At 45.8% G+C, this 26,441-nt stretch overlaps 1 pseudogene; it reads left to right on the top strand.

Annotated features, from left to right (window-relative positions):
* The first annotated feature begins 705 nt into the window (after positions 1-705).
* On the top strand, positions 706-9,620 carry LOC128063610 (putative killer cell immunoglobulin-like receptor like protein KIR3DP1; annotated as a pseudogene).
* Positions 9,621-26,441: the final 16,821 nt, after the last annotated feature.

The raw sequence follows: 26,441 nt of genomic DNA, 5'->3' as shown, positions 1-26,441 counted from the left end.
CTTGTAAGCTTGGTACTGACATATACACATGGCTATATTAAAAATGCATGACCACAAGGACCTACTGTATAAAACAGAGAATTCTTCTTAATATTCTGTAATTACCTAACTGGGGAAAATAATTTGAAAAGCAACAGATGCATGTATATACATAACTGAATCACTTTGCTGTACACCTGAAACTAACACAGTTAGTTCCTTAATTGCATATATTACAACGCAGAATTTTTAAATATTTTCCAAGAGCCATAATATGCATGTCTGGTCCTCTCATAAGAATGCAGAATCAAAGTCTCTATTAATGAGTCTTTATTGGCAACCTGCACTGAGCCTGATGTACGAGGTGGAAACATGTAATTTCTCTTCTGTGAAGTGTTAAGGTTAATGAGATTCATCATGAGCTTGGGAAAAGCATCCTGCATGGTATATTCGGAATCACAGTTACTACTTCCTAAAGGCAGCAAGATTTGTTCGAATCCTCTTAGGTTTATAGTGTTTAGGGAAACAAAATGTGACGATCGAGCCAAGAGGCATGCTCTGTGATGCAGCTCAAGTCAGACTTCCATCCCTGGCATGAGAAGAGGCTGGCCATCTTCCCATGTGACGTGAACCAGGCTAACTGTACCAACAACACTGACTGCTTCCGCATCCTGTGACTCTCTCAGCTTTGCTCATTTCTGCCTCTTGTCTCACAGAAGCAGAGCCATGTGCCCCAGACTTCTCAGCCTCCTGAGTCTTGGTGAGTCAAGAAAGACACGGTTGGAGAGGGTTATGGTGGAAATTAGGAGGTCTTCACACCACTGACCAGGTTCCCTGCATGAGGGTGCAAAGAGTGTGGGGTTCATCGGGACAAGCCATCTCTGACGTGCTTTTCCTTCTAGGATTCCGTGTGAGTCTGTGGATCTGGGCAGCTGTGGGTGAGTCCTCCCCATCCATTATTTCTCTGTTGAGCAGAGCAGTTGGGGCTGATGCAGATGACACTGGGGACTGGGGTGAGACCCCTGTCAGTACAGTGAGAGCCACGTGCCCTGTGGATCCCAGGTCCTCCTATTGGCCTTGATACTCATCTTCACTCTCCCCAGAGGTTAGCTCAGGTGTGGACTCTGGACCTGAAGGCACAGTATGAAGTCTGGGAGCTGGGAGCTAGGCTCAGTGAGTGCCATTTCTATCATGACACGGGAGTAAGGGGCTGCAGCCCACAGATCCTCCCCTACAAGCTGGCTCATGGCATCTCCAGCTGGGCCTTAACAACAGGATCTGCAGGAAGCCCTCTGGACCTGACCCCAAGGAAGGGTCTGCTCATCAGGCAGGGCCACCTGGACCTTGTCACACATCTGATGTAGGGTAGCTAACAAAGGAGCCAGGTTCAAGCTTTATTTCCTTCTTTTCAGTCAAGTGGGTTTTTCACTTGTTACCTCTGTTACTGTTAGTCGCTCAGTCGTGTCCAGCTCTTTGCGACTCCATGGACTGTAGCTCACCAGGCTCCTCTGTCCATGGGATTCTCCAGGCAAGAATACTGGACGGGGTTGCCATTTCCTTCTCCAGGGGATCTTCCCTACCTTGGGACTGAACCTGCTCTCCTGCATTGCAGGAAGCTTCTTTACCGTTTGAGCTACAACAGATCCAACAGGGAAGCCCTCCCATTTCTCTCCCACGAATCAGTTTTTTGGTGAGGTTTCTTTTGCCTGCATTGCACAGCATGCAGGATCTCAGTTCCATGATTAGGGATTCAACCCGGGCCCTCTGCAGAGAAAGTGCTGAGTCCTAACCACCTGACCACCCAGGAATCCCCAGTGTTTTGTGTTTTGAGAGAGTTTTCAACATTTTCTCAGCCAAAGGATTTATTCTTCCCCTGATAAGAATCACAGCTGAGGATCATATTCTTAGAATCTCCGTGATGTCTGTCCTGGGTTGACTGTGTCTCTGTCTGTCCCCAAGCCCCAGGTGTCCTTGAGTATCAGGGTGATACACTTTAGGGTTGGTGCCTTGGAAGAATTGAAGGGGAAGCACTCCAACAAGACCAGTGGGGATAGGACATCATTCCTATTTTCCTCTCAAAACCTGTGACTCCTTCTCTCCTAGGTGAATATGAGAAGCCCTCTTTGTCAGCCTGGCCAAGCCCCATGGTTCCCTTAGGACAGACTGTGACTCTTCAGTGTCACTTCCATTCTCCATTTAAGAGATTCAGACTGTTCAAAACATATGGGACCAGTTTGCACGAGCTCCATGGACATCATTTCAACACCTTCACCCTTGGCCCGGTGACCAGAGAACATGCCGGGTCCTACACGTGTTCCGGATTCTCCAGGTCTCTCCCTGTGTTTTACAGACGCAGTGACCCCCTGCAGATTGTGGTCACAGGTAGGAGGGGTCCAGCCCAGCCCGGGACAGCCGTCTATGTAGGCAATCCCATCCTAGGTCCAAGTTCCTTATGTGGTCTAAGATTTACTCAGAATTTCCAGCCAGGAATGAACCAAGAAAGAGAACCCGCTCTGAGAGCTTAAACTCAGGATGTTGAATAGATGGGGTGCTCTGGCAAAGGAAGAAGGAGCCTCCCTAGGCATTAGTTAGACAGGATGCTGCCACTGCCTGCCAGCAGGGAGGATGGGGAACAACCCTGATCCAGCACCTGCCACCCAGTAGGGAGTTGTAATCCCATATGAAGGAGCTGGAGCCCCAGGGAGGAATCCCAGGAATGTCTCCAGAGGCTTGAGGTGGGGGTCACAATTGGGGAAATGTTCCCTTTTTTCTCCACCTCCTTTCCAATCTCCTGCCAGTCATCACCCACATTCTAGATGAATGTGATTGGAACCAAGGAATGCATTGTCAGAACCACCCAGCTCCCCACCACACATATCAGGGACAGGATGAAGCTGAGAGCATGGCAACCCACTCCAGTATTCTCTCCTGGAGAATCCTATGGACAGAGGAGACTGGCAGGCTATGGTTCATGTGGTTGCAGAGTTGGACAAGACCGAAGTGTCTGAGTATGCATGCATGAAGCTGAGAGCAGATCCAACAGCTCAAGAGCTTAGAATAAACACAGAGGAGGCTGGAGGTCTTGAGCAAAGAGAAACAGAAAAGCATGAGCCAGAGCCCGAGAACAAGGCTAAAGAAAATGCAACAAAACACACAGGAAGGGTAGTTGGCTTTGATGGTTCACGGGGACATTTTTCACACCTTCAGATGTCAGGGGAAGCGCCGAGGTGGGGTGACTCACTGAAGCTCACAAGCTCTTTGCTCCTAGGTGTCTTCACAAAACCCTCCATCTCAGCCCACCCCAGCCCCCTCGTGCGTGTGGGAGAGAATGTGGCCCTCCGCTGTCAGTCACTGCTGTGGTTTGACAAGTTTATCCTGCACCAAGAAAATAGCACAGGGAATTTCCAGAGACATGGACAGATGCTCACGGGTGAGCTTGCCATAGCTGACTTCATCATTGGTCCCATGACTTTGGCGAGTGCAGGCACCTACAGATGCTATGGCTCTCTCAGCCGCTCCCCCTATGTGTGGTCAGCTCCCAGCAACCACGTGGACATCATCATCACAGGTGAGTGTGGCCAGACCAGTGCCTTCTGCTGTCTGTGTCATGGAAGTTCTAGTGTCCAGTCCAGCATCAGTACCGGGAGAGAATGACAGGTGTGGAGCAGAGAGAGAGGAGGTGTGAAAGCGGAATGGGAAAGAGAACAGAGTCTCTGCCGTGTGCTAAGGGGAAGACACAGCCGGTGACAGAGCGAAGGAGCCAGAACGTGAAAGAACGACCCACGGAGAAAAACGCACCAGAGCAGGGACGCGGGCAGTTCCCCACTCAGGCAGCCACTGTTGGTGGTTAAGGGGTTGGTTTCCCGCTTTCATGTCAGAGCTCCCTTCCTCTGTCAGCAGCACACCGTGGTACCAGACACACTTGCAGTCCAACAGCTGTTCTGACTGCATGAAATGGTTTCTCATTGTGGTTTTGATTTGCATTTCTCTGATAATGAGTGATGTTGAGCATCTTTTCATGTGTTTGCTAAGCATCTGTATGTCTTCTTTGAGAAATGTCTCTTTAGTTCTTTGGCCCATTTTTTGATTGGGTTGTTTATTTTTCAGGAATTGAGCTGCAGGATGTGCTTGTATATTTTTGAGATTAATTCTTTGTCAGTTGCTTCATTTGCTATTATTTTCTCCCATTCTGAAGGCTGTCTTTTCACCTTGCTTACAGTTTCCTTTGTTGTGCAGAAACTTTTAATTTTAATTAGGTCCCATTTGTTTATTTTTGCTTTTATTTCCAATATTCTGGGAGGTGGGTCATAGAGGATCCTGCTGTGATATATGTCAGAGTGTTTTGCCTATGTTCCCCAATATTCTGGGAGATGGTCATAGAGGATCCTGCTGTGATTTATGTTGGAGAGTGTTTTGCCTATGTTCTCCTTTAAGAGTTCTATAGTTTCTGGTCTTATGTTTAGATCTTTTATCCATTTTTAGTTTATTTTTGTGTACGGTGTTAGAAACTGTTCTAGTTTCTTTCTTTTACAAGTGGTTGACCAGTTTTCCCAGAACCAGTTGTTAAAGAGATTGTCTTTTCTCCACTGTATATTCTTGCCTCCTATCTCAATGAGAAGGTGTGCATAGGTGTGTGGATTTATCTCTTGGCTTTTTATTTTGTTCCATTGATCTATATTTCTGTCTTTGTGCCAGTACCATACTGTCTTGATGACTGTGGCTTTGTAGTAGAGCCTGAACTCAGGCAGGTTGATTGCTCCAGTTCCAATCTTCTTTCTCAAGATTGCTTTGGCTATTTGAGGTTTTTTGTATTTCCATACAAATTGTGAAATTATTTGTTCTTGCTCTGTGAAAAACACCACTGATAGCTTGATAGGGATTGCATTGAATCTGTAGATTGCTTTGGGTAGTATACTCATTTTCACTATGTTGATTCTTCTGATCCATGAACACGGTATATTTCTCCATCTATTAGTGTCCTCTTTGATTTCTTTCATCAGTGTTTTATAATTTTCTACACATAGGTCTTTGTTTCTTTAGGTAGATATATTCCTAAGTATTTTATTCTTTTCGTTGCAGTGGTGAATGGAATTGTTTCCTTAATTTCTCTTTCTATTTTCTCATTATTAGTGTATAGGAATGCAAGGGATTTCTGTGTGTTGATTTTATATCCTGCAACTTTACTATGTTCCTTGATTGGCTCTAGTAATTTTCTGATGGGGTCTTTAGGGTTTTCTATGTAGAGGATCGTGTCATCTGCAAACAGTGAGAGTTTTACTTCTTTTCCAATTTGGATTCTTTTATTTCTCTTTCTGTTCTGATTGCTCTGGCCAAAATTTCCAAAACTATGTTGAATACTAGTGGTGAAAGTGGGCACCCTTGTCTTGTTTCTGACTTTAGGGAGAACAGTGTGGAGATTCCTTTAAAAATTGGAAATAGAATTGCCTTATGACCCAGCAGTCCCACTGCTGGGCATACACACCAAGGAAACCAAAATTGAAAGAGACACGTATACCACAATGTTCATCGCAGCACTGTTTATAATAGCCAGGACATGGAAGAAACCTAGATGTCCATCAGCAGACAAATGTATAAGAAAGCTGTGGTACATATACACAATGGAGTATTACTCAGCCATTGAAAAGAATACATTTGAATCAGTTCTAATGAGGTGGATGAAACTGGAGCTTATTATACAGAGTGAAGTAAGCCAGAAAGAAAAACACCAATACAGTATACTAACACATATATATGGAATTTAGAAAGATGGTAATGATAACCGTGTATGGGAGACAGCAAAAAGACACAGATGTATAGAACAGTCTTTTGGACTCTGTGGGAGAGGGCGAGGGTGGGATGATTTGAGAGAATGGCATTGAAACATGCACAATATCATATGTGAAACAAATCACCAGTCCAGGTTCAATGCATGATACAGGATGCTCGGGGCTGGTGCACTGGGATGACCAGAGGGATGGTATGGGGAGGGAGGTGGGAGGGGGGTTCAGAATGGGGAACACATGTACACCCGTGGTGGATTCATGTTGATGTATGGCTAAACCAATACAATATTGTAAAGTAATTAGCCTCCAATTAAGATAAATGAATTTATATTAAAAATTTTTTTAAATCTCAGTTGTGGAGGCAGATTTTAAAAAATGATATTAAATGACACTCCATTTTAAAAAATTATTTTTTTAAATTGGATTTTAAATGACACCCCATATTTAGTGTTATTTCTGAATGTTTCCCTGTGCTGGGTATCCATTACTGTGGGCTTTCTCTCAGGGCGGTGGGCAGCCTTCTCACTGCAGCGCTTCTCTTGTTGCACACTTCCGGCTTTAGTCCTATCCTTAGGACTAGAGTTACTGTGTGCTCTAAGATTAAGGTCCCCTTCTTCCAGGTCTGTCCAAGAAACCCTCTCTCTCAGCCCAGGGGGGGGCCCGTGGTGAGGTCAGGAGAGAACGTGACCATGGTCTGCAGCTCCGAAAGTGCCTTTGACCAGTTCCATCTGCTCAGGGACGGGGAGAACCTTGGGTGCCCAGTTGCTGGAGGGTGGAGCCCCCACGGAGCCCTCGAGGCAGAGTTCTCTCTGGGTCCTGTGACCCCTGACCACAGCGGGGTCTACAGGTGCTACAGATCCTTCATTCAGTCTCCCTACTCATGGTCAGACTCTAGTGACCCACTGTTCCGGTCTGTCACAGGTGAGGAACCTCTTCCTGGCCCATGCTTTCTTGTTGCTGTTCCAGCTTGCTCTTGCTAAGCTGTGTCCAATTCTTAGTGACCCCCTGGACTGCACCACAAGCGACTCCTCTGTCCTTCACTATCTCCGCTTCATGTATCACAGCTTTGTCCTGGTGAAGGGGCTTGCATAACTCAATGAAGATATCAGCCATGTCGTGCAGGGCCACCAAGACTGATGGGTCATAGTGAAGAGTTTGGACAACACATAGTCCCCTAGAGGAGGAAATGCCAACCCACTCCAATATTCTTGTCTCCAGAACCCCAAGAAGATTCCCATGCTTCACAATGCACTAAGTCACATTATGTTGGCCAAGAAGTCCATTTGGGTTTTTCCATAACATCTTAATCTATCACTGAGCTCTATCTCAAGGGATCCGTGCTGGTGTCAGGGGAACCTTAGGGCTTCTGGGGAAATGGAGGCAATGAGAACCAGAGTGGAAGAGAAATGGTAGATGACATCTCACCATATGGATGCTTCACCTCAGAATCCTGTCTATCCATGCAATAAAGAAAAAGGTCAGGGTAGACCCAGGGGAGGGAGAGGCTGGGCTGATTTGGGAAGATCAGAGATTGCGTTGGCTCCTTGCTCTTAGTCTTTTCCCAGAAGCACCTCTGACATACAGGTGATTTCCCAGTTAAAGAGCATGGACACTCATTCCCGGAGCAGAGAGAATGTCTCTAGCTTATAACTGTCTTTCACCACCAGGCATATCCTTCCCACATCCTTCCACCATCACATCTCCAGGATGGAGGATCTACTTAACACATTCACAGGGAGGAACCAGAAGCTCTCCCCTCCCCTATCAGTGCTCTTTGGGATGACAGAGTCAAGCACAGACAGGAGGTCAACCTTCAAGAAAGAATAGTCTTCATTCAGTCAGTATGAGTAAGGTTACTCGTTCACCCCTGTCTTTTTTCTCCTAGAATCCACTGCAAGTACATGCTCATCACCCATGGATCCAAACACCACAGAAGGTAAGCAAGACGGTCTCCTATCTCAGCAAATTTCTGAGAAGCCAGAGGGTTCCTCTGTGAGTGTGGGCTCTGTCACCTCCCAGCTCTGTGACTTTAGGCTCCTCAACATCCCTGTTAAGTTAGCATTTGAGACCATGGTCTCCAGGAGACCCACAGTGGGCATTGAGCTTCTCATGCTTGGGGACTGGGAATTCCTAAACTGAACAAAGTGGATCAGACTGACCTGACCCTATGCTTAAAGGAGATGCTTACCTTCCCTCCACCAGGATCTTTGGGGATGGATGTGGGGGTGCAAGTGGAAAGATTTAGGGAGCACCTTCAATATGTGTCATTCCTCTGTTAGTGTTTTATGAACTAAACATTCCACAGTTCAGATATATAAGTGTCGTGAATTCTTGAGGATTCCATTCCAGGTCTATGTGGATGGAGGGGAAATGTATTGTGGATTAACGCAGTCTCCATTCATGCGAAAATGCCATGGCTTGTAATACGGGACAGCAAACAATGATTGTTTCAATGTCCAGGAGACCTTGGTTCAGACTTCAGCTGGTCTGGCACAGCCTCTTTACTTCATCCACTGCTAGCATCTCTCCTGGATGCTTTGGTACCTCCTGGGAAGTGGAGACCATCACTGATCAGGTTGACAGATGCTGAAAGTTTGACACAAGGATACAATAAATCCAGTGTGTAGGCACACAGCCTACTCAACAAATAACCAGATTTTCTTCCGTTTGCTTGTTGGTAGAAGCACAGCTTCCTCAAGCACACTCCAGCACGTGGTACATTGTCCTTGGGCTTGTCATAGCCTTCACCTCTACCAGCATCATCCTTGCTGCTCTTGTCTGTCACTGGTTTTCTACCCAAAATCGTAAGTCTGAAAGTGGCGAGCTCAGCATCATCTGACCCAGGGGGGAGTGGGTTCACAGCAGAGAATGGCATTTTGACTTTCTGTAGGTTAAAAACTGATCTCCAGTGTTGAGATCCCTGATGGACCGTCTTCCAGAGACCCATGGAACCCTGTTCTTTTTATGAAAATATGTGTTGATTTATTCTTGGCTGCATCAGGTCTTGGCTGCAGCCTGGGGGATCCTCATTGTGGAGCTGGGGTGCAGTTCAAGGATGCAGAGCTCTGGGCTCAGGAGGTGCAGCACGTGGGGCTTAGTTGCTTCAAGGCAGGTGGGATCATAGTTCTCCCACCAGGGATACAGCCTGCGCCCCTGCACTGGATGGTAGGATCTTAATCCCCGGGCCACCAGGGACATTCCAAGCCCTGTTCTTCCTTTCAACCACAGCCATCTGTTCTTATTCCCTACATGATCTTGGGAATTTGTTGTTACACAGAAAAGGATGGTCCATAACAGAAGACGTAGGATGGAACCATGGGTTTGCAGAGGTTCATAAGACAGTCCGTGAGTGGCTGGGCTTGTATATGGTTGTGTGTGTGTGTGTGTGTGTGTGTGTGTGTGTGTGTGTGTAGTAAACAGTCTCAACACCTGGGGCATACCCCTGCCTTTTTCTGGCTTTGATGTCCCCATCAAAGATACGGAAGTCTGGAATAACTGCCTCCACCCTGAAAAGCCTTGACTCTCTTCCATTCTCAGATGTTTCCTTCACGAAAGGAGAGCCCAAGGAAGACAGGACAGTGAACAGCGAGGTGAGTCCTCCCAGGCCCAACCCTTGCCATAGCCTGAGCCCCTCCAATGCCAAAGTGGCCCAGCCTTTGAAGATCACGTCTCAGTTCATCATTCACACCTCCTTCCTCTCAGGATCCTGCAGCAGAAGACGTGATATACGCCCACTTGAACCACGGGACCCTCTCTGAGAGACTGTTCACTCCCGCTCCCCTGAGCCCCATGCACCCCTTCACCGAGCCCAGTATCTATGAAGAATTCAATGTAAACGACGACCATGCTGAGCCCTGACCTGGCCCCAGGCTGTGAGCACATAGAGTGTTACAAATCAAGGACTTAGATCTCTTTTTTAAGGGGTTCCTCCGTGGACACTCCTCCTCCTCCAAAGCAACCCAGCAACTCTGAGGTATCAGTCAGTCCAAGAATTATAGGATCATCTTCAAAACTCCCACAACCTCTCAGTAATCTCCTGGCTATTCTAGGCCTACATTTTACCCATCTCACCATTTGGGGAGAAGGTGTAATCAACCACACATACTGGGCAGGTTACTATGATCATCCTACTTTTTCTAAAATTCCAATAAAGCATAAAAAATTTGCCAGTTGATTCTTCAAATTATTCAGTTAAAAAAACAAATAAATAAAATGTCTATGTGGTAATGTTTTACAAGGATGAACATATTTACAAGACAGAAACAGACTTGTAGACTTAGAGAACAATCTTAGAGTTACAGAGGGGAAGGTGGGGGGAGAGATAGATTGGAAGTTTAAGATTGGCATGTGCACACTGTTACAATTAACATAAAATGCTTTCCATGAAGAATAATAAAATCAATGCTAGATGGGCTTTAAAAAGATGAAGTATATTCTGTTTGAGAGATCCATTGTGGTGGCACTAACCATCTGAGGTCACGTGTGTGTTTGATAAGGTGATTCAGTCACATCTGACTCTTTGCAAACCCATGGATGGTGTGTTGCTCGCTAGGCTCCTCTGTGCATGGGATTCTCCAGGCAAGGATACTGGAGTTGCTTGCCATTGCCTTCTCGAGGGGTCTTCTTGACCCAGGGATTGAACCCACATCACTCATGTCTCTTGCATTGGCAGGTGGACTCGTTATCACTGAGCCATCGGGGAAGCCCCCTCAACTTTTCCCAGCCGTGTGCCCTGAGGGTGCTGGGGTTCCAGGGGTAGAAACAGGACAACAAGATCTCCTTCAGTCTGGATCTGCAGCGGCTGATAAAGTAGTTACCCAGCCATGTGGTACAGTGACTCTACATGTATATGAAGTAAAGCATTCAGTTCTTCAGTTACTTCCACCACATTTCATGTTCTCAGTAGCATCATGTGGCCAGGTGCCATGGTGCTGGACAGAGCAGATGTTTAAAAAGTCCCTTCATCACAGAGAATTCTACGGGACATTCCACGCCAGATCACTGAAGGGCTGCAGGGGAACACTTGCCCCAGGGAGGCTTTACATGTGTTGTGTTAATCCATCGATATTTGCATGTTTTGTCTTTTTTGCTTCTTTTCACCAAAGCAAAGGATTTGAGAATCTTGTGCCTTTTAAGTTATCAACTGTTGGCACAATGTGGCTTGGCTCAATGAAGAGGAGAGCCACATTTCATCTTTCTAACTCACATTTCAGAATCTGCTTTCTGCCCCAAATCCTTCCATGGTGCCTGTATCTTCAGGGCAAACTCCAAACTCTTCTATCTGAATTCAGTCCTGTTCATGGTCCTCCAGAGTTGACCCCTCACCCCCAACTTCAGCTCTCACCTTTTCTTCCCTCCAAATGATACTGGTGCAGTTACACCACACACACACACAGAAAATGGGCCATTTAACATCTGTGTGCTCTCTCACATAAGCTCTTCTGAGAACACACAGACTCAAGAGCATAACACCATGAGGACCCTGGTGTGAACTGAGCTGGCAAATGGGATGAAAATCAAGCTCCACAGAGCCTTAGTTGCTCCCTGAGGTCGTGTGTGTGATCTCTCCCCTGGCTTAGAACTAAATCACTCAAGAAATGTTTTACCAAGAGTAATGTCAGGATCGCTAGAAGTGAAGACATGCTGGGGCTTCTGTGAGGGAGCATATACCACACTGCTGTGTGATATATCTGAAAGTGCAATCATTTCATAATATATGTAAGTCAGGTCATTACCTTGGATACCACCGGGCTGTATGTCAATTATAACTCTGTGAAACTGGATAGATAGACGATACATGTGCTTAGTCGCTCAGTCATGTCCAACTCTTTGTGACCCTTTGGACTGAAACCTTGTAGGGTCCTCTGTCCATGGGATTCTCCAAGCAAGAATACTGGAGTGGTTTGCATTCCATTCTCCATGATGATACATGGATAGATACAAAGATAGATCAATAGATTTCAGTGGTTGCAATACCACTTCCTGAGGCAGTTGATTTTAGCAGGTTATTTCCCGTCTTTTTTTTACTTTGCTTCATGGAAGTATACCATATGTATTAATATATGCGTCTGTCCTTGATCAGGAGCTCTGACGAGGACCATTCTTGTCTAACCCTGAGTCTCCGTTGGTTGAAGAGGAGAGCAACATGCAACATCAAAGGATGCTTTGAAGAGACAGAAATGACTCACATGCTTCCCCTCAAGGGGACAGAGACACAATCTGCTTTTTACAGACAGTGGCCTGTCACTGGGAGAAGTAAAGCCTGCCTTCTGGGCCCAAGAGGAAGAGTTGTGCTTTCTTGTGGGAGCAAAGTGTACTTTGCAAAACTCCCCAACCCTCCTCACTCCCCCACCCCTCGGTTCAGCAGGTCTCTGAGGGCATCGCTGAAGGTCACACTCAGCTACTCAGCTCTCACATCTTGTATTCCATCACACAGTAAAAGAATTCAGCCCCCAGGGCCCCTCTGATCCCTGATGTCCTCTCCATCCACAGAGTCCACCCACAGCCACACCTGGATCCCAGCCATATCCTCCCTGGGTTCTGAGCTCCAGACCCACTCTCCCATCTCCAGTTCACCCTCCACATTCCATCTTTCTAACTCACATTTCAGAATCTGCTTTCTGCCCCAAATCCTTCCATGGTGCCCACATCTTCAGGGCAAACTCCAAACTCTTCTATCTGAATTCAGTCCTGTTCATGGTCCTCCAGAGTTGACCCCTCGCCTCCAATCTCAGCTCTCACCTTTTCTTCCCTCCAAATGATACTCGTGCGATTACACCACACACACACACACACACACACACACACACAGAAAATGGGCCATTGAACTTTTGTGTGCTCTCTCATGTCAGCTCTTCTAAGAACACTCAGACTCAACAAGTTCCTTTTGTACTCCCAATCAAAAGTAGACACAAAGGTAGACACTATCATTTACATCACTTGTTAATGGGTTTTTGCCTTATTAAGGGACAATTTTCAAAAGAAAAATCTACAAAAATCATTTAGAATGCTGGTTGACACGCCCATATCAGAATAATTGAAGGTCAAAATTATTTATTTTTAATTAAAAAATTAAATTTATATTCTCATTTCCCTTTTCTCTACAGCAGCTAATACAATATGACCTTCATGAAGTTTTCTTATCATACAGTCTCTTGCTTCTATATTCCATGTTTTGTTAAAAATAAGACCATCACCCTTGAACAGAGGACAGCATTGTACATGACCACCATCCACGCCCCCTGCCCCCTCAGTAAGACCCTGTGTCCAGGGTTCTGTGGAATGTTCTTTTCTCTCTAGAATGCACCCGCTCCCACCCATGGCTCTCCACCTCCTCAAGCAGCTGTTCCCTCAAGTACAGTGTAGACGTTGTTGTCGTTGTTTGGTCACTAAGTCATGTGTGACTTTTGCAACCCCATGGACTGCAGCATGCCAGGCTTCTCTGTCCTTCACTATCTCCCAGAGTTTGCCCAAACTCAAGTCCATTGAGTCTTGATATCATCCAACCATCTCATCCTCTGTTGCCCTCTTCTCCTCTTGCCCTCAATCTTTCCCAGCATCAGGGTCTTTTCCAATAGTCAGTTCTTTGCATCATGTGGTCAAATTATTGCAGCTTCAGCTTTAGCATCAGTCCTACCAATGAATATTCTTAGGGTTGATTTCCTTTAGGATTGATCGGGTTGATCTCCTTGCTGTTCATGAGGTTCTCAAAAGCCTTCCCCAGCATTACAGTCTAAAAATGTGTTCTTCAGTGCTCAGCCTTCTTTATGTCCAACTCTCACGTCTTTATATCCCTACTAGAAAAACCATAGCTTTGACTATAAGGACCTTTTTTGGCACAGCACTTTCTAATACAATGGCTAGGTTTGTCACAGTTTTTCCTGCAAGGAGAAGGGTCTTTTAATTTCATGGCTGCTGTCCCTGTCCATGGTAATTTTGGAGCCCAAGAAAAGAAAATCTGTCACTGTTTACCCGTTTTCCCTAATATTTTCTTCCTTTTTTTGCCATGAAGTGCTTGGACCAGAGTTCAGGAGCTTCATTTTTTTTTTAATGTTTACAGTGTAGACATGGAACCTAGTTATTTTCTTGTTTCTTCTTTTAAAAAAATAATTGATTATTAGCATTTGATGCCCACATTCTGGAGAATCTGAGTTCTTCAAGCACCTACAGAAGATGGGTTTACCTGGGTCATGGGTGTATTTCTACTGTGTGGCATCAATGCCTGGTGCACAGTAGGTGCTCTGCAATAATTTATGAACTGACCCAAGACGAGAAGTAAATTCCATTTCTGGAGGGGACTGGGAAAATAAAGTTCTGAGTCCTAATTTGAGCCAGACTGTCCAGGGCTGACTCAGGATGAGAACCTGGGTCCCACCCTCTAGAGCAGGCAGTCAGACCGAGCACAAAGAGAAAGAGCTGAGACCTCAGGACTGGGCTGAGATGCCTCCTGAGCCCTGCCTGGAGACATCGGCACCGGGTCCATGGAGCGGCCGCCCCCTGCTGCAGGTCCACAGCCGTGGGAAACCCGAGGGTTGGTGGCAGCCCCCCAGGGACCACATCCTGTTTGTCCTCTAGGGCCCCGTGGTCTCCTCATCTGTACAGGGCGGGGGCGGGGGCGGCTGAGCACTCATAGCTGCAGACATGCCTTCCATCCTCTCTGAGCTTCTCCTCCTCTACCAGATGTGCGGGGGAGGGAGGGGACCGCAGGAGTGCACAGGACGCCCACCCCACCCCCAGTTCATGGGAACCTCAGTGCTTGGGCACCTGGAGGGGCCAGGAATTCTGATGGGGTGAGAATCAGCCCAAGCTTTCGGTGGCAAATATCTCCCTTTCAGGTCGGAGTCTGGGCCAGAGAACCCCAAACCCTGCTGGTGAGTCATCCCAGGGCTCCTGGGTCCCCATGTCTCACCTCAGTCCCAGGAAATGGGTGAGGGAGGAGCTGGGGGCACTGGGATTCTAGAGTGATGCTGGTGAAACCTGGAAGGGTTCCTGAGCTGAGCTGGGAAGGGAGGGGTGGGGAAGTCCTGGGACTCAGCCTCTGACTTCCTTCCAGAGATCTTCCACAAACTCACCATCTGGGCTGAGACTCTTTTGGGCAGCTCAGGGTGCCATGTGAGTACACCGCTGCAGAGATGGAATGTGAGAGTGAGCACACAGACCATCAGGGAGGATGCTGCAGTTGGCCTGCACTCTTTGGAGAAGGAAATGGCAATGCATTCCAGTATTCTTGCCTGCAAAATCCCATGAACATTGGAGCCTGCCAGCCTACAGTCCATAGGGTTGCAAAGAGTTGGACATGATTGAGTGACTTCATTTTCTTTCATTTTCTCTTAAAATTTATTTATTTTACTGGTTCCATTTTTTAATCTCATAATATTTATATTTTATTGATGTGTAGTTGACTTACAATGTTTCAAGTGCACAGCAAGGTGAGTTTCAGTTATATGAATATGCATACATTATTTTTCAGATTATTTTCCATTTTAGGTTATTACAAGATATTGACTATTGCTCCCCACGCTATACAGTAAATCTCTGTTGCTTGTTGCATATCTTTTTTAAAAAAATTGGAAATCTAGCACTGTATTCATACTTCTGTTTTTAAATTTATGGTATATTCCATGTCAGTGTCATGCTACACTGAGAGTGAATGCATGATGTCAAACTCCCACCATGTATGTTAAAAATTAATGGAAAACAATGGCAATGTTCATTGTGGTAGGAAATATTGAATCGCATTATGTTACTGGTGGGCATTCCTGGTGACTCAGAGGATAAAGAATCTGCCTGCAACGAAAGATCTCCTGGAGAAGAAAATGGTAACCCACCCCAGCATGCTTGCCTGGAGAACCCCCATGGCCAGAGGAGCCTGGCAGGTCACAGCCCGTGGGATCACAAAGAGTCAGACACGACTGAGGACCTAAACTATTCTCCAGGGTCTGAACTTGAAAGGTATAACACTTTCCCATTCGTATAGAAATGAAAAGAGTGGCAGAACAGACAGAACCTTTCGTCTTGTCAGGGGCTTAAAGGGACTTTATTATCAGACTTGCATGAACAGCTTCAAGAAAAAGGATTCCAGGATTAAAAGATTTCCTGTGGAGGGGACGTAAGTATAGCTATGGCTGAGCCATGTTGATGTATGGCAGAAACTAACAATATTATTCAGTTCAGTTCAGTCACTCAGTCGTGTCCGACTCTTTGTGACCCCATGAATAGCAGCAGGCCTGGCCCCCATGTCCATCACCAAGGAATATTACTCAGCCATTAAAAAGAATACAGTTGAATCAGTTCTAATGAGATGGATGAAACTGGAGCCTATTATACAGAGTGAAGTAAGTCAGAAAGAAAAACACCAATACCATGTACTAACACACAAATATGGAATTTAGAAAGATGGTAATCATGACCCTATATGTGAGACAGCAAAAGAGACACAGATGTAAAGAACAGTCTTTTAGACTCTGTGGGAGAGGGCGAGGGTGGGATGATTTGAGAGGATAACGTTGAAACATGTGTATTATCATATGTGCAGCAGATTGCCAGTCCTGGTTTGATGCATGAGACAGGGTGCTCAGGGCTGGTGCACTGGGATGACTCTGGGGGATGGGACAGGGAGGGAGGTGAGAGGAGGGTTCTGGATGGGAAATACATGTGTGCCCATGGCTGATTCATGTCGATTTTTGCAGGAAAAAAAAAAAACAAACACAATATTGTAAAGTAATTAGCCTCCAATGCAGAGTTCCTAAGAATAGCAAAGAGAGATAAGAAAGCCTTCCTCAGCAATCAATGCAATGAAATAGAGGAAAACAACAGAATGGGAAAGACTAGAGATCTCTTCAAGAAAATTAAAGATACCAAGGGAACATTTCATGCAAAGAGAGGCTCGATAAAGGACAGAAATGGTATGGACCTAACAGAAGCAGAAGATATTAAGAAGAAGTGGCAAGAATACACAGAACTGTACAAATAAAGATCTTCACGACCCAGAAAATCATGCTGGTGTGATCACTCATACTCACCTAGAGCCAGACATGCTGGAATGTGAAGTCAAGTGGGCCTTAGGAAGCATCACTATGAACAAAGCTAGTGGAGGTGATGGAATTCCAGTTGACCTCTTTCAAATCCTAAAAGATGACACCGTGAAAGTGCTGCACTCAATATGCCAGCAAATCTGGAAAACTCAGCAGTGGCCACAGGACTGGAAAAGGTCAGTTTTCATTCCAATCCCAAAGAAAGGCAATGCCAAAGAATCCTCAAACTATCATACAAATGAACTCATCTCACACGCCACTAAATTAGTGCTCAAAATTCTCCAAGCCAGGCTTCAGCAATGAGTGAACTGTAAACTTCCAGATGTTCAAGCTGGTTTTAGAAAAGGCAGAGAAACCAGAGATCAAATTGCCAACATCTGCTGGATCATAGAAAAAGCAAGAGAGTTCCAGAAAAACATCTATTTCTGCTTTATTGACTATGTCAATGCCTTTGACTGTGAGGATCACAATAAACTGTGGAAAATTCTGAAAGAGATGGGAATGTCAGACCTGCCTATTGAGAAACCTGTGTGAAGGTCAGGAAGCAACAGTTAGAACTGGACATGGAATAACAGACTGGTTCCAAATGGGAAAAGGAGTATGTTAAGGCTGTATATTGTCACCCTGCTTATTTAACTTCTATGTAGAGTACATCATGAGAAACACTGGGCTGGAGGGAGCACAAGCTGGAATCAAGATTGCTGGGAGAAATATTAATAACCTCAGTTTTGCAGATGACACTACCCTTATGGCAGAAAGTGAAGAGGAACTAAAGAGGCTCTTGATGAAAGTGAAAGAGGAGAGTGAAAATGTTGGGTTCAAGGTCAACATTCAAAAAACGAAGATCATGGCATCTGGTCCCATCACTTCATGGCAAATAGATAAGGAAATAGTAGAAACAGTGTCAGACTTTATTTTGGGGGGCTCCAAAATCACTGTAGATGCTGATTGCAGCCATGAAATTAAAAGACGCTTACTCCTTGGAGGGAAAGTTATGACCAACCTAGATAGCATATTCAAAAGCAGAGACATTACTTTGCCAACAAAGGTCCATCTAGTCAAGGCTACGGTTTTTTTAGTAGTCACGTATGGATGTGAGAGTTGGACTATAAAGAAAGCTGAGCACTGAGGAATTGATGCTTTTGAACTGTGGTGTTGAAGAAGACTCTTGAGAGTCCCTTGGACTGCAAGGAGATCCAACTAGTCCATCCTAAAGAAGATCAGTCCTGGGTGTTCATTGGAAGGACTGATGCTGAAGCTGGAACTCCAGTACTTTGGCCACCTCTTGTGAAGAGTTGACTCATTGGAAAAGACCCTAATGCTGGAAGGGATTGAAGGCAAGAGGAGAAGTGGACAACAGAGGATGAGAAGGTTGGATGGCATCACTGACTCAATGGACATGGGTTTGGGAAGACTCCAGGAGTTGGTGATGGACAGGGAGGCTTGGTGTGCTGTGATTCATGAGGTCGCAAAGAGTCAGACATGACTGAGCAACTGAGCTGAACTGAACTGAAAATAAATAAACTAATTTTCAAAAAAAAAAAAAAAAAGAATCCTCTCCAGCACCACAGTCCGAAAGCATCAGTTCTTCAGCACTCAGCCTTTTTCAGTGCTTGGGCAGCTGGAGGAACTGGGGATCCTGATTGGGAGAGAATCAGCCCCCAAGCTTTCAGTGGGAAATCTCACTTCCAAGGCTGAGTCTGGGCCAGAGGACCCCAAACCCTGCAGGTGAGTCCTCCCGGGACTCCTAGGACCCATGTCTCACTTGAGCCCCCGGGAACTCAGTGGCACGTGAGGTGGGGGCACTGGGATTCTAGAGTGATGCTGCTGAAACCTGGAAGGGCTCCTAAGCTGAGCTGGGGACTGAGGGGTGGCGAGGTCCTAGGACTCAGCCTCTGACTTGCTTCCAGGGACCTTTCACAAACCACCATCTGGGCTGAGCCTGTTTTGGGCAGTTTCAAGGTGCCCACGTGAATACACTGTATGCAGAGTTGGAATGTACAAGTGAGTACATAGAACCTCAGGGAGTAGGGTGTAGTTTGTTTGCCCTATTTGGAGAAGGAAATGGCAAGACATACCAGTATTCTTGCTTGGAATATCCCATGGATGGAGGAGCCTGCCAGGCTAGAGTCCGCGGGGTCTCAAAGAGTTGCACATGACTGAACAACTTTACTTTCTTTCATTTCTTTTTAAAATGTATCTATTTTACTAGGTACATTTTAAAATTTCATAATATATACATTTTATTGAAGTGTAGCTGACTTACAATGTTCCAGGTGCACAGTAAGGTGATTCAGTTATACATATACACGCATAGCTTTTTTCAGATTATTTTCCAGTTTGCTTATTACAAGATATTGACCATAGTTCCTTGTGCTATGCAGTAAATCTTTGCTGTTTGTTGCATATCACTTTTAGTTTAATTAGAAAGCTAGCATTCTATTCATACTTCAATTTTAAAATTTAAGGTATGAATTCCACATCAGTGTTATGCTATACTGATAGTGAGAGCATGATGCCAAAATCCCACCATGTCCGTGTGAAAAGTAAGTGGAAAGCAATGGCAATGTTATGTGGGAGGAAATATTGAATCGCATTATGGTACTGGTGGGCTTCCCTGTTGACTCAGATGATAAAGAATCCGCCTGCAATGTGGGCCACCTGAGCTCAAGCCTTCGGTTGGGGAAGATCCCCCATGGAAGGAAATGGCAACCCACCCCAGTATTCTTGCCTGGAGAATCCCTACTGACAGAGGAGCCTGGCGGGCTGCAGCCCATGGAATCACAAGGAGTCAGACCCAACTCAGCGACTAAGCATGAGCACAATGTTACTGGTGGGAGGACAAAGGATTGTAGCAGTTGGGGAGTCGGTAACATTTATCCATTCAAAGGGAGAGCACACATCTCTGGATCTGACTTCCTATTGGATCTGTTCCTTCAGCTCTAACCCTTGCACTCTGCTGTCTGTGCTTAGTCATGCTGACTCTTTGGTAAAAGAATGTTGCCTAGAGTTTGTAATATAGGAGAACCCATTCTCAAGGCTGAGAAGTAAATGGCAACACACTCTAATATTCCTGTCTGGAAAATTCCATGGACAATGAGCCCACTGGCCTACAATCCATAGGGTCACAAAGAATCAGACATGACTGAGGGACTAAGACTATTCTCAAGGCTCTGAACTTGAAAGGTATAACACTTTCCCATTTGTATAGAGATTAAAAGTTACATAACAGACAGAAACTTTTGTCTTGTTGGGGGCTTAAAGGGGTATTACGACCAGACCTGCATGGACAGCTTCGAGAACAAAGGATTCCAGCATTAAAAGATTTCCACAGTGGAGGGGACGTAAGTACAGCGATGGCTGATCCATGTTGATGTATGGCAGAAGCCATCACGGTATTGTAATTGTCCTAAAATTAAAGATAAATAAATTAAGGGGAAAAAAAGCTTGGACAGGAATTCTCTGGTTGTCCAATGGTTGGGAACCTGCCTGCCCATGTAGGGCACACTGGTTCAATCCCCAGAATGGGACAGTTCCACAACCCATGGGGCAAGTAAGCCTGTGGGCCACAAGCCTATGTGCCTAGAGCGGGTGCTCCATAACAAGAGAAGCCATGGTGATGAGAGACCCTGCACCACAGCAAAGAGCTGCCCCCCTTCCCACAGCTAGAGAAAGCCTGTGCACAGCGATGAAGAGCCAGCACAGACATTAATTAGTTAATTAAAACACTGCAACAACCAGCTGCACCTCTTCCCCTTTGTGTGTGTGTGTGTGTGTGTGTGTGTGCGTGTGTGTGTAAGTGTGAAAGTATGAGTTCACAGGTAGGTATTTAACCTGTATTTTTCTCTCCTCTCCTTGGAAAATTCTTCCCCATGGGCTAGGGTTATTTTACATTCAGTAAACACTGTTTGACCATCCCACCCCTTCAAAAGGAGCTCATTTAACTCAGATAGATGATTCTTTGGGCATGAGTTCACCATCTTGTTGGTCTGCTGGCTTTCCAAATAAGGTCACTATTCCTTGCCCAAAGACCTCATCATTCTGCCCAATGACAAGCAACGTGAGGTTGTACTCAAAGCACATTCATGAGACATTGGCAGAGGTGCCATTCATTTTAGACAAAATCCATAGACGTCACTCTCACAATTGGTACCTGTGGTTGAAAAGAAGAGACGCAGATGGCCAACAGGCATATGAAGAGATGCTCAACATTGCTAATTAGTAGAGAAAGGCAAATTGACACTGCAGTGAGGTACCACCTCATACCGATCAGAATGGCCATCATTAAACAGTTGATGAATAATAGATGCTGGAGAGGGTGTAGAGAAGAGGGAAACCCTCTGACACTGTTGGTGGAGTGTAAACTGGTGCAGCCACTGTGGAAAACAGCATGGAAGTTCCTCAAAAACCCAAACACAGAGTTTCCATATGATCCAACAATTCCTATCCTGAGCATATATCTGGAAAAAAACTATACCTTGAGAAGATTCATGCACCTCTATGTTTATAGCAGCACAACTTACAATATCCGAAAAATGGAAATAACCTAAATGTTCATTGACAGATGAATGGATAAAGAAGATGTTGTATGTGCCTATACACACACACACTGGAATACTACTCAGACATTTTAAAAATGAAATTATGCCTTTTGCAGCAGCATGGATGAACCTGGAGATTAACATATTAAGTGAAGTAGACAGAAAGAGAAAGACAATTATCATATGATATCACTCATATGTGGAATCTAAAAGGAATGTATCAAAGAAACAGGAACAGACTCACAGACATAGAGAACAGGCTTGTGGTTGCCAGGGGGGAGGGAAGGATTGGGAGTTTGGGATTAGCAGATGAAATCTATTTAGACATAAAATGAACAAATAATCAGGTCCTACAGTATGGCACAGGGACTTCTATTCAGTATCTTGCCATAAAGCATAATGGAAAAGAATATATGTGTCAACCTTAATTTGCTGTACAGCAGACATGAATTAACTTCAAATTTTTATCTTAACTTTTTAAAATGTGTGGTTTATCTATCTGTAATGAAATATTACATGGCAGTAAAATGCACAATGACACCATTGTGCAGTAATCTACAGTAAAATGCAGATGACAAACCTCAATAGTCAGAAAACTAAGATCATGGCATCTTGTCCCAGCACTTCATGGCAAATAGATGGGGAAACAGTGGCAGACTATATTTTGGGGGGCTCCAAAATCACTACAGATGGTGATTGCAGCCATGAAATTAAAAGATGCTTACTCCTTGGAAGGAAAGTTATGACCAACCTAGACAGCATATTCAAAAGCAGAGACATTAATTTGCAAACAAAGGTCCTTCTAGTCAAAGCTATGGTTTTTCCAGTGGTCATGTATGGATGTGAGAGTTGGACTGAGAAGAAAGTGAGTGCTGAAGAATTGATGCTTTTGAACTGTGGTGTTGGAGAAGACTCTTGAGAGTCCCTTGGACTGCAAGGAGATCCAACCAGTTCATCCTAAAGGAGATCAGTCCTGGGTGTTCTTTGGAAGAAATGATGCTGAAGCTGAAACTCCAATACTTTGGCCACCTCATGTGAAGAGTTGACTCATTGGAAAAGACCCTGATGCTGGGAGGGATTGGGGGCAGGAGGAGAAGGGGATGACAGAGGATGAGATGGCTGGATGGCATCACCAAATCGATGGACATGAGTCTGAGTGAACTCCAGGAGTTGGTGATGGACAGGGAGGCCTGGAGTGCTGGGATTCATGGGGTCGCAAAGAGTCGGACACGACTGAGCGACTGAACTGAACTGAAAATGCACAAACTGAAATGACAAAGAATACAGATCTATTTTGAAACATGATATTAGGAAAATAAAAAGAAATTTTAAGAAGGGTGACTGTACTGTAACTCCATTACATACATAATGATCAAGACGAGACCAGATTTATTACTTACAGAGCATCACTAGTGTTAATGACTCACCCCCAGGAAAATGGTGTGGAATCACTGCCCTTACTGAGGTTCTTTCCTGTCTATGAACAACAGCTGAACTGGGTGTATGTCTGCCCTTGGAGTCCTGAAACAGCTGGGCTATTTTGCCCCAGTTTGGAGCTGATTGTTCTGGACACCCCTCTCACTCAATCATTCTGGACTTTGGAAGTCTCTACCTTACACAGTTTTATGTAGTAAGCAAGGTTGTCCACCTTTTCTAGCAAAACAATTTCCTTTCCCCCCAAGACCCCCCACAGTCATCTTACACACATTTTCTTGGTGTATATGTGTGGTCCTTGTATTGGAAAGGGGAAAAGAGAGACAGAGAGAGTGTGTGTGTGCAAAGTTTCCACTCATAGTCAGGAAATAGTTTCAGATAAAGAAGAGTCAGGGGAAGACAAATATCACATGATATTGCTTATTTGTGACATCTTAAGAAATGAATTCATTTATAAAACAGACAAAAAGAGAATGACCTTACGGTTACTGGTGGGGGGGGATGGTGGCTGGGGGCAGGGATAGACTGGCAGCTTGGGTTCGACATATACACACGGCTATATTTAAAATGGATGACCAACAAGGACCTACTGTACAGCACAGGAAACTCTGCTTAATATTCTGTAACTGCCTAAGTGGAAAAAGAATTTGAAAAGCAATAGATGAATATATAACTGAATCACCTTGTAGTATACCTGAAACTAACACAGTTCCTTAATCACATATACATCACTATAGAATTTTTTTTTAATTTACTAAAAGCCATAATATGCATGTCTCCTTCTCTTATAAAAATGCAGAATAAAAGTCTCTATTAATGAGTCTTTAATTGGCAACCTGCACTGAGCCTGACATACGAGGTGGGAACATGTGGTTTCTCTCCTGCGAGGAGTTAAGGTTAATGAGATTTATCATGAGCTTGGGAAAAGCATCCTGCCTGGTATACACTGAATCACCATTTCTACTTCCTAAAGGCAGCAAGACTTGCTCAAATTCTCCTATGTTTATAGTGTTTAGGGAAACAAAAAGTGATGCTCGGGTCATGAGGCATGCTCTGTGATGCGGCTCAGGTCAGACTTCCATCCCTGGCATGAGAAGAGGCTGGCCATCTTCCCATCTGACATGAGCCAGGCTGACTGTACCAACAGCACCACCCGCCTTCCGCATCCTGTGACTCAGTCAGCTTTGCTCAGCTCTGCCTCCTGTCTCACAGAAGCAGAGCCATGTGCCCCGCACTCCTCAGCCTCCTGAGTCTCGGTGAGTCTGGAAAGACACGGTTGGAGAGGGTTATGGTGGAAATCGGGGGGTCCTCGCACCACTGCCCAGGCTCCCTGGATGAGGGTGCAAGGAGCATGGGGTCCATCTGAACAAGCCATCTCTGATGGGGTTTTCCTTCTAGGGTTCTCTGGATCTGGGCAGTTGTGGGTGAGTCCTCCCCATCCCTTATTTCTCTGTTGAGCAGAGCAGTTGGGGCTGATGCAGAGGACACTGGGGGCTGGAGTGAGACCCATGTCAGTACAGTGAGAGCTGCGTGCCCTGTGGATCCCGGGTCCTCCTATTGGCCTTGCACTCATCTTCACTCTCCCCAGAGGTTAGCCCAGCTCTGGACTCTGGATCTGAAAGGACATTCTGAATTCTCAAGAAGGGTGCTAGGACCATTGAGTGCCATTTCAATCATGAGAGGGGAGCAGGAGGCTGCACACTGCAGACCCCTCTCCAACAAGGTGGCTTGTGGCATCTCCAACTGTCCCTTAACAACAGGATCTGCAGGAGTGCCCGCTAGACCTGACCCCAGGGAAGGGGCTAGCCATCAGGCAGGGCCACCTGGACCTTGTCACAGATTTGATGTAGGTTAGCTAGCAAAGGAGCGAGGGTCAAGGTTTACTTCCTTCTTCGCAGGCAGCTGGCTTTCTCACTGCTTAGTTGTGTTAGTGTTAGTAGCTCTGTCGAGTCCGACTCTCTGCGACCCCATGGACTGGAGCTCAGCAGGCTCTGCTATGCATGGGATTCTCCAGGCAGGAATGCAGGAGTGGGTTGCCATTTCCTTGCCCAGGTGATCTTGCCAGCTCAGGGATTGTACCCTGCTCTCCATTGCAGCAAGATTCTTTACCGTTTTGAGCTACAAGAAATGCAACACGGAAGTCCTTTCACTTCTTTTCCAGGCGTCAGTTTTTCTGTGGTGTTTTCTTTTGCCTGCATCGTGCAGCTTGTGGGATCTTAGTTCCCTCATCAGGGATCAACCCAGGCCCTTGGTAGAGAAAGTGCTGAGTCCTGACCACTGGACCAACAGGGAATCCCCAGTGTTTTGTGTTTTGAAAGTTTTTCAACATTTTCTCAACCCAAGGAGTGATAAGAATCACTTCTGAGAATCATATGCTTAGAATCTCCATGATGTCCATCCTGGGTTAACTGTGTCTCTGTCTGTCCCCAAGTCCCAGGTGCCCTTGAGCATCAGGGTGATGCACTTTAGGGGAGGAGAGTTGGAAGAATTGAAGGGGAAGTGCCCATGGGGGCAGTGGGGAGAGGAGACTGTTCCTATTTTCCTCTCAAAGCCTCTGCCTCCTTCTCTGCTAGGTGAATATCACAAGTCCTCTTTGTCAGCCTGGCCAAGACCCATGGTTAACTTAGGACAGATGTTGACTCTTTGGTGTCACTCTTGTCCTCCATTTGTGATATTCAGACTGTTCAAAGGAGTTGGGACCAGTTTGCCTGAGCTCCAGGGATATCATTTCAATACCTTCACCCTTGGCCCAGTGACCAGAGAACATGCCCGGTCCTACATGTGTTCTGGATTCTACAGGTCTCTCTCTGTGTGGTCCAATGTCAGTGACCCCCTGCAGATAGTGGTCACAGGTAGGAGGGGTCCAGCCCAGCCGGGGACACCCATGCCTGCAGGCAATCCTACCCTAGGTCCACGTGGCAGTGCAGCCAAAGACATCCTCGGGATTCCCAGCCAGGACTGAACTACGGAAAGAGAACAGACTGAGAGTTTAAACTCAGGATGTTGAACAGAGGAAGGTGTTCTCCTGGCACAGGAAGGAGGAGCCTCCGTAGGCATTAGTTAGACAGGATGCTGCCACTGCCTGCCAGCTGGGAGGCCAAGGTGAGACCCCGATCTAGCACCTGCCATCCAGTAGGGAGCTGTAATCCCATATGAAGGAGCTGGGGCCCCAGTTAAGACCAAGTCAACCCAAGAATTTCTCCAGAGGCATGAGGTAGGGGTCACAGATGGGAAATGTTCCCTTTCTTCTCCACCTCCTTCCCAATCTCATGCCCGTCATCACCCATGTTTTAGGAGATATGTGTGAAGGGAGCCAGGGTATGAATCCTCAGAACCACCCAGCCTCTGAAATGCATATTAGGGATGGGATGAAGCTGAGAGCATGGCAAACCACTCCAGTGTTCTCACCTAGGAGAATCCCATAGACAGAAGAGCCAGGCGGGCTACAGCCCATGGGGCCCCACAGAGTCAGACACAACCGAAGTGATTGAGTATGTATGCATGAAGCTTAGAGCAGACCCAACAGCTAAAGAGCTTAGAATAAACGCGGAGGAAGCTGGAGGTCTTGAGCAAAGAGAAACAGAAAAGCATGAGCCAGAGCCCGAGAACAAGGCTGAAGAAAATGCGCCAGAACAGACAGGAAGGGTAATTGGCTTTGATGGTTCACGGAC

The sequence above is a fragment of the Budorcas taxicolor genome, chromosome 18 (genome assembly GCF_023091745.1).
Source record: "Budorcas taxicolor isolate Tak-1 chromosome 18, Takin1.1, whole genome shotgun sequence".
NCBI classification, from domain to species: domain Eukaryota; kingdom Metazoa; phylum Chordata; class Mammalia; order Artiodactyla; family Bovidae; genus Budorcas; species Budorcas taxicolor.
The sequence above is the reverse complement of the archived record's forward strand: the minus strand, read 5'-3'. Positions and strand labels throughout refer to the sequence as shown.